At 42.4% G+C, this 14,003-nt stretch overlaps 1 protein-coding gene across 1 annotated transcript in view; it reads left to right on the forward strand.

Moving 5' to 3' along the window:
• Positions 1-2,932: 2,932 nt before the first annotated feature.
• gabra3 (gamma-aminobutyric acid type A receptor subunit alpha3) overlaps positions 2,933-14,003 on the forward strand; it is a 118,670-nt gene continuing 107,599 nt past the window's right edge. Inside the window, exon 1 of the mRNA XM_040049826.1 lies at positions 2,933-3,368. The gene's annotated coding sequence lies outside the window, so the exon portion shown is untranslated. The remainder of the gene's footprint in view (positions 3,369-14,003) is intronic.

Genomic DNA, 14,003 nt, shown 5'->3' on the forward strand with positions numbered 1-14,003 from the left:
AGGACCTCTTGACCCCCCTTCCCCCCCACCCACACACACGCTGAATGTTTCCACCCCAGCGCTCTGACAAAACAAACACACACACACGTAAACACACACAAACACACCAAAAAAGCTGTTTCTTGCTGGAGATAAGCAAAGCTGCTGAAAGTAAATAGACTGATGGATGATGTGAGGACATATTAATGAAGCAGCAATATCTTTCAGTTAATTGCAGGGCTGACAATGATTTGTGTGGCTTGATTTCGAGGCGATGATGCCAGCACTTCCTCAGTAAACAGTCACTCCAGCTGAGGCATCATGCAGCAGTTGGATGTGGTGTTTTGTGTCAAATGTCCATTTATATAGATTCTGCTTTCCATTGGGGGTTTTTTTTCCTCCCATGAGAATAACACACAGTTCAAGATGAAAACGACCAGGGTGCCATGAGATGCCTGCAAATGTCATCGTCATAGGAGACAGGTCTGCAGAAACACACCACAAGCTACTGTATTTGATTACTGACAGAGGAGATAGAACAGGAAGTGGCCGGGCGGTGTTGTAGAACCGCCGCAAGACGGGGTGAGCCTTAAATGAAGCGCTGACAGCTTCAATGAAATGCTTGGCACTAAATGGTGAAGGTAATTAACGCTAATAAGGATCAGCTGATGGCAAGTCGATGCGTTCTGTTTCCTGCCCAAACTCGCGGAAGGTTTCATCTCTAAATACCCCGCTTCCTCACATTTAACGCACCACGCACACGCTCCTGCTTTATGAATGGTGATGGAATGGAGTGTTCATTTACTTAAGCAGCTGCTCAAGGATGCCACAAGGGGGCTCCGCACTTGGTTAGTTACAGTGATGATCTAATCTGACAGGGCAATGCACACATCTGCAAGAACACAACACCCTGCTCCATCTTCATGACAGCAAAGCCATCAGGTTCCACAAATCACTTGTTTACCGGAGCCTCTGAAAACCTGTGCACCTGTGGCTCAGACCTGGCTACATATACACACACATCCACACGGCGTAATGGAAAGTGAGCCACCTTTGCCTGAATTTTCAGTATGAGATCATTATTGTAGAAAAAACACAGCATGGAGACTCATATTCGAGAATACGAAATGTCTAAAAGGTCACACTCATTAGGTGCTGGGGGGGCGGCAAAGGGTTGGATGTAACAATGAGACAGCTTAACAACATATTCATATTGGCTATGTACATTCACATCCTTCACATGGGATGCTGAGAGCAGACTTTTAGGCCAGCAGCACCTCTTGAGGCACAAGTGCCTCATTCAGGGTGACCCCAGAAGCTGTTGTTATCAAGCAATGAGAGTTACTAAATTGCGACTAAACTATGGACAGTAACTCCTCTTTAAATGACACAAAACATGTCAAATCTATTTTTAAATACACTGTGGTCCAATTTCTGCATACCCCCCCCCCCCCCCCCAAAAAAAAAAGGCTGATTCATCTTTGTCCGACTAATTAAGAAAAGCAGCCCAGACGCACACACACACCTCAGTGTCGGTCTTTCCAGAGTTTATAATTATTAGCTGGAGGACATGATTATGCCGGCTCAAGGAATTTTTTGGGGGAGGGAAATAAAGCGAACTATAAAGCACTTGGTAACTGCAGAAAGCGTGGAAATGGCACATTGTGCTCAATTCATTTTATCGCCGTGGGAAAGAAGTGAAGCAGATGTGAAATGTTCTCGGCTGGCCCCCTTATATGCGAGGCGTCGACTCTTACGTGCACATAAAACAAACAAACAAGCTTCCGCGGCTTGTGGCGTCCGTGATGTAGACACCCGAGTGGGGAACCTTATAGCTCTGGGGTGCGTGGCTGAGAAGCAGCCTGGATCCTGTACCAGCGCTCTCTCTCCTCAGCTCACATGCTCCTTTGAAGAACTGGCCAGCACCTCTCTCTCCTTCTCCTTCCCCTCGCCCACAGCAGCTCCCAGCAAATCAAGTTTATTACAGCCTCTAATTACAATTACAGTCTCGAAGGGCTTCACAATGAAACAATAAATGAAAATGATAAATGAAAAAGGCACACCACCCCAACCTTAGACCCCCAGTGAGAGCGGGGAGAAAAGCCTTTCAACGAAACCTAATTAGGGACAAGATGCGAGATGCCTTAGGCTGGACCACACAGCGAGGAATTCCCCTCTTTCCAGGAAAGCAGTGGTGGATGTAGTGAAAGTTTGTGTAGTGTATTTCGTTTAAAAAATAATAATAATAACAATTTGCTGACTTGGTGTTGCACTATTTCCATTTTGCACTGTTGATGTAAGCAACAGATAGTAGATGAAGACTGACAGGAGGCACAATTTGTGGTCTTTTTTTATTGACAGAAATACAGAAGTGTGCGGATTTGTACTGTGAACTGTGAAAGAAAAGGTTCTTATATCGACTGCAGACTTAAAATGCAGGCTTCACTGGCAGGTCACTTGCAGCAGTTTTGTCTGTTCTTGACAGATTTGTGTATGGCACGGCACACCCGGGAGTTGCAGAGTACAAGAGCAGTCTTGTACTATTTGCTGCTGACTGAGCAGAGGTTAGAGGTGGCATTACGCGCCATGCAAAAAGGGCACCTTGTTCAAACAGAGGTTGAGACGTCTTGTGTTCCTACTGCCTTGCCCAGATTTTTCCCATCTCCACTCCTTGATCAGACCACAACATCCCCCCTCCAAGGTCACAGAGTGGGGATGATCTGCTCCCATTTCCTACCACTGCAATGACTCAGATGAGATTGCTGTATCACTGTCAGCAGCAGCTCTTAGGCTTGGCATCTCTTGTCTGTCGCGGTTGGACCTTGGGCACCTGCGTCAGTGCTCAATCCGCCGGAGTAAGTGGGCCCACTCACTGCTGTCTCTCGCCTGGGAGGTTGCTGTGCAATAACTGCACAAGAGGGGCGGTGGGGGGCGGTGTGTGTTTTGGGGGGCTGGGGGGGAGAGCCCCCTTCCAGCTGTCGGGAACATCAGTGACGAGTTGATCAGTTAACAGTGAGCCCTCCCGCAAACATCCACGCGGGATTTGATCAGCGCGACAGATCACCCCTCCTAAACCAGCCCCCGGGTTCAAGGTTTGCCCCTCCCGCCCAGCGCCAATCTGAGATGGGCAGAAGGAGGGGGCGGGAAGGTTAGTTTGAAGAGGGCAGAGCTCTGCGAGAGGACGCCGCTTCCCCCCGTTATTTCACCGCTGGATTAAAAAAAAAGAAAGAAAGAGAAAAATTATCCAAATCCAGTGGCCGGTAACAGCTGAGGGAGAAATCAGTCGGACCAAACGGCAGAACCTCATTAACTCCAAGGAAAGCCAGGAGTGAGAGAGAGAGAAGACACACACACACACAACAGCAGGAACATCATCCTCATTGCTGCTGGTGAGACTGTTGTTATTTTTCTTATTATTAGTCATTACCTCTGCTGTGTCTTCTGTGATGCGATTTTTTTCCTTCTTCTTGTTGTTGTTAAGATCTCGCACACGTCGCCGGCAGGATAATTGCCGGAGACGGTTGCAAATGGGCTCAGCGGCAATGTTTCATTCACATGCAACAACTGCTGTTTGTGTAGCTACCGCAGTATAATTGATGGTTTAACAGGTCTCCCCTCGCATGCTGAAGTGGAAAGGATGCACGGTGAGGGGGATGCGGGGCTTGCATGCGACTAGCTCTGGCTCTGCTCAACCGCGACAATTTCGCCCGCGAATTAAAGTAGTAAGCAACAAATGTGAGGGGGTTGTTTTTGTGGAGATACACCTGTCACAGGGGTGGTTGAATTTTATTTATTTGTTTGTTTATTTAAAAGCTTAGGTCGACTTCTAAGGACAGTCAAAATAGCAGCACAATGCGACACTACTGCTTGAGCGGCTGTTACTTTCCCTTAATGGGCAATTAGCGGTGAAGACGCGCGAGACGTTTCTGGTAATGATTAAGAAAAAGAAGAAAAAAAAGCCGCACCTGCACAGGAACTCCGGGCTCGTGCTTTGACCCCGCGTGCTGGGAATCGTGTTCGGAACGAGCTACCGCAACCTGTGACAAGACTGTTGAGCACAGGCTAACTTAACCTTGGAATAAAAACCGTCTTCCATTAAAGCGAAGGGTCTCAACTCCACCGCCAGTGAAATAAACACCACTGCGGTTTGTCTTTTATTAATATCAGTATTTTTTTTTTTTTCTTTAATTCACCGGGACTGACAAGTTTACCAAAAAAAAGCAGATTAAGAGATGACGACAGTGGAAAAACACTTCCATGTGCATGCGCGTTTTTTATTTGTTATTTAAACGATTTTCTTGCTCTTAATCGTTTAAATTCGGCGTAGTTGTGTGTTTTTGCCGTAGCGCAACACGAGAGGGAACACGACTGTCTCTTTCGTCATCCTCTCTGTCAGTTAGCCACGCGTGGTGTAGCTTATGGAGTGTCAGTGGGCGCACATGCTGAGCGATGTCCAGCTGGAATGATGCAAATGTAATAATGACACCGGACAGCTTCAGCAATTGAAAGCTTCCCAAGTGCACAAGTAAATCCAGCAATCCCAACCCCTCTTTAAAATCATGTGAAATTGGGTCAACACACACAAACAAGACACAATTAGAGAATTTGCATCTCTTGTTTGTTTGCTGCATGAGACAAGGGTGACAACAAATGGTATCCATGCTGTCAGAGTGCTGAATGGAGTCCCTGACAGGGTAGTCCTTTGGTTCTGATCTTTTCCTTTTTTGTAATAGACAGTGTGGCACCTTTTCAGACATCTGCTCCTGCATGTCTTTTTTTTTTTTAGTGTCACGGTGAAAAGGTTAACAAGCAGGCTCCATATGCAGACACACGTCAGGAAGAGCTGTGGTACACCTGCATGAATCCTTGCATTCATCTTTTCCACGCTTGAATCCAGCCTGTGTCAGAGGCCAGGAGCTGGTTTTAATTGCCAGACCTGGGAGGCGTCGCTCAAGCACAGCACTGAATGGTGCTCATCCTTTCCCTCCCTCACCCTGATGTTGCCACGTTTTTTCAGGCGTTTGCTCCTCTGCAACATCATGCATGAACGTTTTTTTTCTTTCTACCACACCTCATGTTTTGATGTGATGCACAGTCATCCGGCTCTCAGTCTTGCACGCTACAGGGCTCGTAATGCGATGACGCCCGTGAGTGTGACCACAAGTAAATGACTTTTCTCAGCCAGTTTCTTCATCTGTTGAGACATACGGAGAGAGAGTCTCCACACACACACACAGAACCCTTTTCGCAGTGCATGGGTGTGTGGTGAAAAAGGAAGTAAACTCAGATTTATTGTCCAGCAGGGAATGTGTCAGCCAGAGCAGATTTTGTTTGAAGGAGAAGGTGCTGTCTCATCCGAGAGCTACAGATGGATGTGCCGTGCTTGTGTGAGACTTGTGTGAACCCGTCGCATCTGAAGTGATTAGAGAATCTGTTTTGTAATTGCTATTGTTGGGATTCAGCGTGCAGATGCAGGCAAATAAAAGACAGAGGCAGACTGTTGCAGGGATTTGCATTATTGTTACTCGAGGCACCGTAAGAAGTGATGCAGTAAAAATGCAAAGTATCTTGAGTGATTAGAAAATAAATGGGGGTAATGGCTCCCAGGGAAAAGTAGTATAAGTGTTTATATATATATATATATATATATATATATATATATATATATATATATATATATATAATTGTGAGTTTGTATTTTGTGAGCAGAAAGAAAATAATTCCTGCATAAATAATGGCGTTACCCTCCACTTCACTGAATTTCCGTACAAGTTAGTCTTGTTTTTGAGATGGCAGTGTGTTCTGAGGTTCCACCACACAGGTCAAGTGGGTACAGGAGTCAGGCATGATGCAACGCTCAGAGGATGATAATGATAACAGCTGACAAGAGGTAATCATCAGAGCCATCCACATACACCGAAACCTCGACCAGGACAGTGTCAGTCACGACCAATAAGCTCTGAAGGGAAATTTTACAGTTTGGCTCCACAGAGTGACAGTGATGATGAGAGGTGGAGCAAAGCAGGACCATGAGAAGGCAGAGCAGGGTTAGCACACAGATTCTGGATGCTCTCTTCATCCAGGAAAAGCCTAATGTTGTTTTGGATGAAGTCAAGAAATGCAGTATGTTGAAGCTGCTGACTTCTTTTGTCTTAACTTTTTTTTTCTTTGTCTGCATACTTGGAGCTTCCAAGAATTGCACTTGCCTTAGTCTTTTTCCCTTAATGTGAGATCCAATCATTTCCCCATTTCTGTGCATGAGAGACGATTAATCACAGAGGCTCCGTTCACACAGGAATAACGTTACCACCAGACGCCTGCTGATTTATGCTAATTCCCATGATTGTCACTGATTTTCACCCTGCGAGCAGTTGCTCCTTTAAATGTAGTTTATGTTAAAGCCTCCGCCAGTGCGGCGACTTTTATTACTGTATTTTTGGCTGAGACAGAACAGTCCTGACGAGGATGATCATGTGTGGAACGCAAATCCCAGTCATTTATTTAGGAAGTAGAGAATCGCCTGCCAAGGCTGCATAAAGCATTTTCAACAAGTGCATTATGAGCAGAGCAAATTATCATCTGCTGTTTGATAAAAGACTGCAGGGGCCCGAACTGTAGTTGCGCAACGCGCCAACAACAATTCCAATTTTTCTTGTTAGATCATCAGAGGTCAGACTTGATGTTTTATTTTTTGGATGATTTCTTTTTCTTTCAATTGAGCCGTTTTTCATAAAGGCTAAGATAACCTTTAGACGAACATTCAGCATGTTGCAGGATTCGGTACACTTCTATCTTTAATGAATTCATTATTTTTTTCAGTGTTTCCAGCTGAATGGATTTGTACTGGTGGGGTGGTGGATATAGATGTACGCACAACAAATCAATATAATCAGCTGCCTCTCCAGTGAGTCTCTTATCTTGCGGATGGACTCCACCTCCACCATGTTGGACTGCAGCTGGTGATGATATTCGCCACAGTTCACCCATCTGCTGCAGGTTGGCCTTAAAGTGGCTCTCCAACTATGAGTGGAGGATCGCTATCACCAGCTGCAGTCAAAGATGCTGAAGTTGGAGTATGTTTCTCTGAGGAAATATTCGAATGATATCAGGACAGCTGCAACAGCAACCCGGCCAACAAGACAGAGAAAATACTAAAAACACAAAACATTCAAATGAGTGATCTTTAATTTATCTGAGCAGTGTACCCAAATGAAGTCTGTGTCAGGCACACGGTTACAGTTAAATGAAACGTTCTTCAGCTTTGGAGTCTCTATATAATCTGTATGCTGTAATCCCTGGAATAAAATTGTCATTTAAGGACTTGAATGCATAAGAAGCTGAAGGTTGTATAACATATAGCGTCACCTTGCTCTGACTTATTTTCACCCACTCTTCAAAACCCCACGCGTCTTTCACACTGTCAATGACCTTTAAGATTGACAGTCAAATCTTTCAAATGTCAGAATCTTCTAAGAGCCTAAAGCTTCATATTGGGACCGCCTGTTCCTGAGAGGCAGACTGTCTTTGCAGGTCCTGAGATACTCATAAAATGTCAGCGATTGTTATAGACATTCAGAATCTGAAATGGTGTTTAAAGAAGGATACTTTCTTTCTTTATAACTTTAAAAATGCGTGTGTCCGCTAAGAAATTACCTAAGTCATGCATTTATTTCATCATCTATCAGTGGAAGGGATTTAAAGTATTAAATCGGGGCTTTTGATCGAGGCTGGCAGTCGACTAAAAGGTATTTTTGGCTTTTTAAAGCAAAGACATTGAGTAGCCTGATTTTTGGTTATGATCCAGATAAGCTGAGAAACATTGCTTAAAGGTTATTGGCAAAGACGGCAAGTGTACTTTTCATGAATCAAGGTGCTTGGTAAAAAATGCAGTGAAGTGTAATGTGTGCAGAGGGAGTGGAGGCACACGGGCAAAGATTTACATGACTACATAAATTTCTTGCACACTAGTTCTTGTCTCCTGTCGTGCCTGTATGGAATTTAAACCACACACTTAGAGACACAGAAATAATTCAGCTCCAGTCATCTCTGCCACAGGTCTGCCTTGATTGCAATTATAAGTGTGATGCTTCAGGTACCGCTTTGGTCACACACGCTTCCATGAAGCTACACCATCAATGCAGCTGTTGCCCTGGTAACATAGTGTTTTCGGCTGAAGATAGTGGGGATTATTGGGAACCAAAGGTCCTGAGGGGTGAGAGAGAGATGCTTTAATTGTCTCTTCTTTCTTTCTTTCTTTCTTTCTTTCTTTCTTTCTTTCTTTCTTTCTTTCTTTCTTTCTTTCTTTCTTTATTTTAAGTATTATATTTAAGTATTTGACTTTTTTTACTGTATCAAGTGGGACTGTGTGTGGAACATCAAGATACAAGAGATCAATGTGAGGGGCATGCACGTTTGTTCATTATTATGTAACATCCTGGTGTTTGCTGCTGTAATTCTACTGGCAGTTCTTTTATGCATATTTTTGACTGAGCTGTTAAATAAAAAATAAAAAATAAAAGCAGAATAATCAAACACACAAGAGCAAGGGCAAAATCTGACTGTGCCCTTTCATCTAGATGGTGCCTGTTGAGTTTGGGCTTTGAACCAATTTAAATGGCTTCATATTATCTACCAAAAATGTGTGCGTGCAAATAACCCACAGACGTTTTATCTAACCCTTCGCTGGCTCGAGGCTTGGCACTGCCCTTAAGATAACACTTACTGTAGGCCTCAGCTGGAATATTGAATAGCATGGAAAACAGTAGTATTTTATCCTCTCACTTAATTCTTTTGCCTGTGTTTAGTGTGGTAGTAAAATACCTTCGAGTTGCAGAACAAGCAGTTTTAAGATGACATCTTGGGCTTTAAGATACAGCGTGCTTCATTCAGGTGTCACTAAAATTTGATTTATCAAGAATATATAGCCCGACTGATATAAGATTTTTAAAAGTTATACCGATATTTGGTCCTTTAAAAAATCAGATATATCAACTAATACTTAAATAATGCAGTAATGTGTAAGTAATCCAATGACTAGTGTAACAAATGACTTTTTCTGCTGAGTAATTAAGTAATTTATTGCATTAAATGTGGAGTAATATGTAAAACATTATTTAGGTAGCGACTAATCAAAACTCATAACAAAGTTGAAGAGTAAATCTTTACTTATCATCCATTTTCAAAAGTTTTCATGACGTTTTCACACAGCCATCTCACTGTCCAATATACATTATTCTTTTCTGTAGCCTGTCTCTGCCTGTCTCTGTAGCTTGTTTTGGTGTGTGTTGACCTATTGAGGAGACAGTGGCTGTAAGGATCTTTCTTGACTATAATGGAACTGGGTGCCATGTTTTTGTGGTGTTCGTAAGTTTTTAAAAAAGCAGCAACAACTGCAGTAATATCTGTTTTTAGAAATTATGATCAAGGTTCTCAAAAAGTCCACAAACCTTTCCATGAGTGATTTCATGTGAGAACTATTTTATTTAAATGGAGCTACATCTGGCAGTCAAGCAGAGCTTACACTTAGCTAACATTAAAGCTCAGTCAAAGGAGACACACTCATCATTTACATCCTGTCAGAGTAGTCGAAGCATGAGCATCTTGTCATTGGTTGATGATTGCTTTCTTCTCCAGAGCAATATTGTTTGCAAAAGTGTTGTAGTTCAGTAGTTTATACATGAAAGTACTCACTGCAACTTTGTGGTCTTTTGAGAAACTAGGTCAAGATTTCTAGAAAGAGACGTTGTTGCTGAGTTTTTAAAAATGTAACTTTTTGGTGCTTTGAGCTCCCCAAGCAACTGCCATCACGTCCCATTATATCTGTACAACAGATAGACCCAAAACTGGGCAAATTGCAGCGAAACAATCTCGATGGATAAATGGCGCTAAAGGCGAGGGGAAAATATGTAAATCATTTTGGCACCGTGAACTGTCCCTTTAAGACATAGTCTATGCAAAGTACTGTAAAGATTTCTATGTGATTCAAAGCATATTTGCATGCAGACAGTTTGTCTTTTTGCTCTCTGAGACCATAGTGTTTATTGTTTTTTATCACAAGCTGCCAGATGATTGTGTCTGGTTTTATTTAATGTGTGTAGCTTTTGGCCGCCTTCATGTCATCTCAGCCCACACTGTATTACACCAGGTACCGCACAGTAAAAATGTATTCTTCACAGATTATTTTACATCACTGTTGCATTGCCGTGCACAAACATAGAGTAGGTGTCATTATAGCTGCTGAAAAATATCTTTAAGATGCACAAGGGGATTTTACAGTTTATATTACAACATAAAGTGTTCCTGTCAACAACTGTGACTGAGATTTCTCGCCATTCGCCACAGGAAATTTGTTAGTCTAGGTTATAATGCCTGACAAACATAAATGCCTTAAACAAAGGGAGTCATTTAGGGATAAGAAATGCGACATCCTGAGAGCCGTCAAAGCAGCAGGGATGCAAGAAGAATAAATATCAAAGATGATTTTTTTTTTTTTTTTTTAAGAAAAAAGCTTTAATTGTGACACGATCTTGCTGGAAAGTGGCTCATAAGTTTTCGGAGCTCTGACAACAACAGCATGGTCACCTTTAGTCTTTAACCTTGACAGAAAAACTGTCAGGTTGCTCCTGTCTGAGGATTTCAGGCTGCACACCGAGCCATAAGGCAGCTTAAGTTCAGAGACAAGCCAGGGCTAGGTCATTCAAAGACTACTAAACATTAGGAGCTCTAAAAAAAATCAATGCTAAAACAGGCGTCCAGTGAGATGGTAAAACAGAGGGGATGCTCCTGTCCTTTCACTTTAGTGAAAAGCTTTCAAGCAGCTCAGACAAAGCAGGCGCTGCAATATTAAAGCAGTCATTGTGAGCACTTAAAATGCTATCTAGATATTTGAAAGATCATTTTACTGTGTTTTTTATTGCAGCTATAAATATTCAAAACTTACTGAGAGGCAACAAAAAAGCAAGCATGGATTTTCTAAAATGTTATGGCTTCACATGCACTTTTATCAAGAGACAGTGCCACTTTATTAGATTTTGTATTTGCCCATGAAAGTGCATTGTAGACACAATATACATCAAAAACAAAATCTTTTATATCTAAGGTTTTCGCTGTTTGGTTGCAGCCTGCCACAAGCTTTTATTGATGTGATAGTGCATCTTGCATAAAAAATATATACTACACTAAAAACACTTTTATGAAACCTTTATACAAGAGCCAAAGGAGAGACCTGTGAAGGGTTATTCACTGTGAAACTAGGGCTATACAAACAGCAATCCCAGCTGTCAGCAGTGTCGGTTTGTCCTCTAAGAGTGATGGGAGGGTAGTGATATTTATATAAAACAAAGCCTTAACACACGATGTGCACAAATGTGAGTAGCAAACCCAACTGTGGAAAAGATGATGAAAAGATGATGTTTTTCTGTAATCAGCAAGAATACCACTGTAATGTCCCTGAGCTGTGGAGTCAGACCTTGGCTTTGCCTCGACACATATCCATGAAAACCGCAGACAGGCAAGGTGACAACTTTGCTGGATTGAGACGCCCACCTTGAATAAGCCTGACTTCTTGCCAAGAATGTGAACACAGTTCCCTGGGAGGACAGAATGACTTGCTGTGGTGATTCTGTCCTCCTGTAAAACCTGTCGCGAGTGACCCCCAGATAACGTGGTCATTTCTGCTACGTGTTTAAAATAGGAAGAGCTGGCAGTCCTGCAAAGATGCAGTACATTTTCTGTCAGTGGAATTATATAGCTCAATGATTCTGTTGTCTTAACTGGGTGGCACAGTGGTGGAGAGGACACTGTTGCCTCATCCCTAGAGGGTTCCTGGTTCAAACCCCACCAGGCGGACTTTTCTCCTGTTCTCCTTGTGCCTGCAAAGATTTCTTCCAGGTACAGCTTCCTCTCAAGATATTGTCTAAGCAAATTGGGGCTGTTGATGCATATTCACAGTTTAGCGTCACGTCAGTTAAACTTGTGGGATAGAGTTGGCAGAGGGGTTTGTTAATCAGTTTCAGCTACTTTGGTGTTAATGAAATTAAAAACATGTCCACTAGAGGGGCAACAATGAAATAATCACAAAACAGAAATAGTTTTAAAGGTGGAGGCCATTGACATTTTTTCCCTCCACATCTTTTTTGACTGTTCAGACTGTTCTAGTTTTGCACTTGGCTAGGGTCAGTGTAACTACTGGTAGCATAAGGTGATGCCTGGACCGTACAGAGGCTCTACAGGTAGTCTGGCACAATACATGCCATCGCCAGAAGGTTTGGTGTGGCTCCCAGCGAAGTCTCAAGAACATGGAAGCGATTCCAGGAGACAGACAGTTACTCTAGGAGAGCTGGACAGAACGTCCTTAACCCATCAGCAGGACTGGAATCTGCTCCTTTGTACAAAAAGGAACAGGATGAGCACTGTCAGAGCCCTACACAACAATGTCCAGCAGACCATTGATGTAAATGTGTCTGACAAAAAAAAATCACAAACATGGTGACTTGAGGGCACAACATCCTCCATTGGTTTCTGTGCTCTCTGCCCAGCATCCTGACGCTCAATTAGCATTCGCCAGAAAATACAAGAACTGGCAGGCCCACCATTGGTGCCCTGTTCTTTTCACAGATAAATGCAGGTTCACCCTGAGCACATGTGACAGACAAAAAAGGGTCCAGAGAGGACGTGGTAACATGACCGGTTTGATGGTGGGACAGTGGTAGTGTGGGAAGGTATATCCTAGAGGTGGGAATCACCATACATCCCACGATACGATATTATCACAATACTTAACGCACGATACGATATTATTGCAATTTTATTTATTATTATTATTATTATTATTATATAATATATTATTATTATTTATTTATGAAAACTATGCAGCCCATTCAGCAACTGAAGAATTTGAAAGTAAATTAAAACAAAATATAATTTTACATTAAATAAAAAAGTTTTAAACTTAATTAAAATAAAACATGTCTTAAATTAAAATAAGTAAACTGTCATGTTTATTGCTGCCAAAAAAAAGTTAAACACATTTGGACAGTGAAGGAATGTCAGGATTCTTGCTCAGAAAAAGGATCAACATGCTCTGAAGTCAGAGCACAAAAACCTTTTTTGTAACAAAATATCGATTTCTGCTGTCCCTGTATCGATACATTATTAGCAAACAAAATATCACGATACTACACAGTATCGATTTTTTCCCCCACCCCTAGTATATCCATTAAGGGACATAGACCTCTATAGGCTGGGCCACAGCCCTGTGACTGCCATTACATTTTGGGATGTAATCTTGGATCCACTGTCAGTCCCTACACATCCTACCTGGTGCTCTGGGTCCCGGAGTCCTCCTGGTACACGACAGTGCCTGCCCTCTTATGGTGAGTGCAAACAGTTCCTGGAATGGATACCATTGACTAGCCACCAGGCTCACCTGTCCTCAATCCAAAGAACACCTCTGACACATTATGTTTTATTGCCATGAAGTTCTATGAATCACATACTCCAGTGAGCCAAAAGCATCCATATCTAATGTGCTGTTGACCTTTCACATGCTTCCATGTGAAAGGTCAACACGCTGCCTAAGTCTGGACTGAAAAGAGCTCTAAAGGTGTACTGTGTTATCTGGCATCAAGACTGAAGCTACAGAACCTTTTGAGGTCTGTCTTTCCTCGTCATTGTGAATACCAATGCCTATGAACAAGCCCATAACCTCCATAACATACTGCTCCTTTTTGCCAGGTCCTTCCCACTTAGTAACCACAGATATACTGGCTATTTTGAGTCATCTAGTCAATCATTAATGTATCGCCTCACCGGTTCTCTCTACCCACAGCTTGCTGTATATTGTAGATTTTAATGCAGAATGTTTATGTTTTTTAAACCTGCATGTTCAAATTTCAGACCTTTTTGAGCTATCCTCTTCATATTTATTAACTGACTATAGTTTCGTAATTATTATTGAAACAAAGGCTTCGTCTCTTATTCTATACATTTGTGTATTACACAAGTATTTGGATGACATGACATGC

This window comes from Simochromis diagramma, unplaced genomic scaffold, assembly GCF_900408965.1.
Source record: "Simochromis diagramma unplaced genomic scaffold, fSimDia1.1 OVJJ01000050.1, whole genome shotgun sequence".
Classification (NCBI taxonomy): Eukaryota; Metazoa; Chordata; class Actinopteri; order Cichliformes; family Cichlidae; genus Simochromis; species Simochromis diagramma.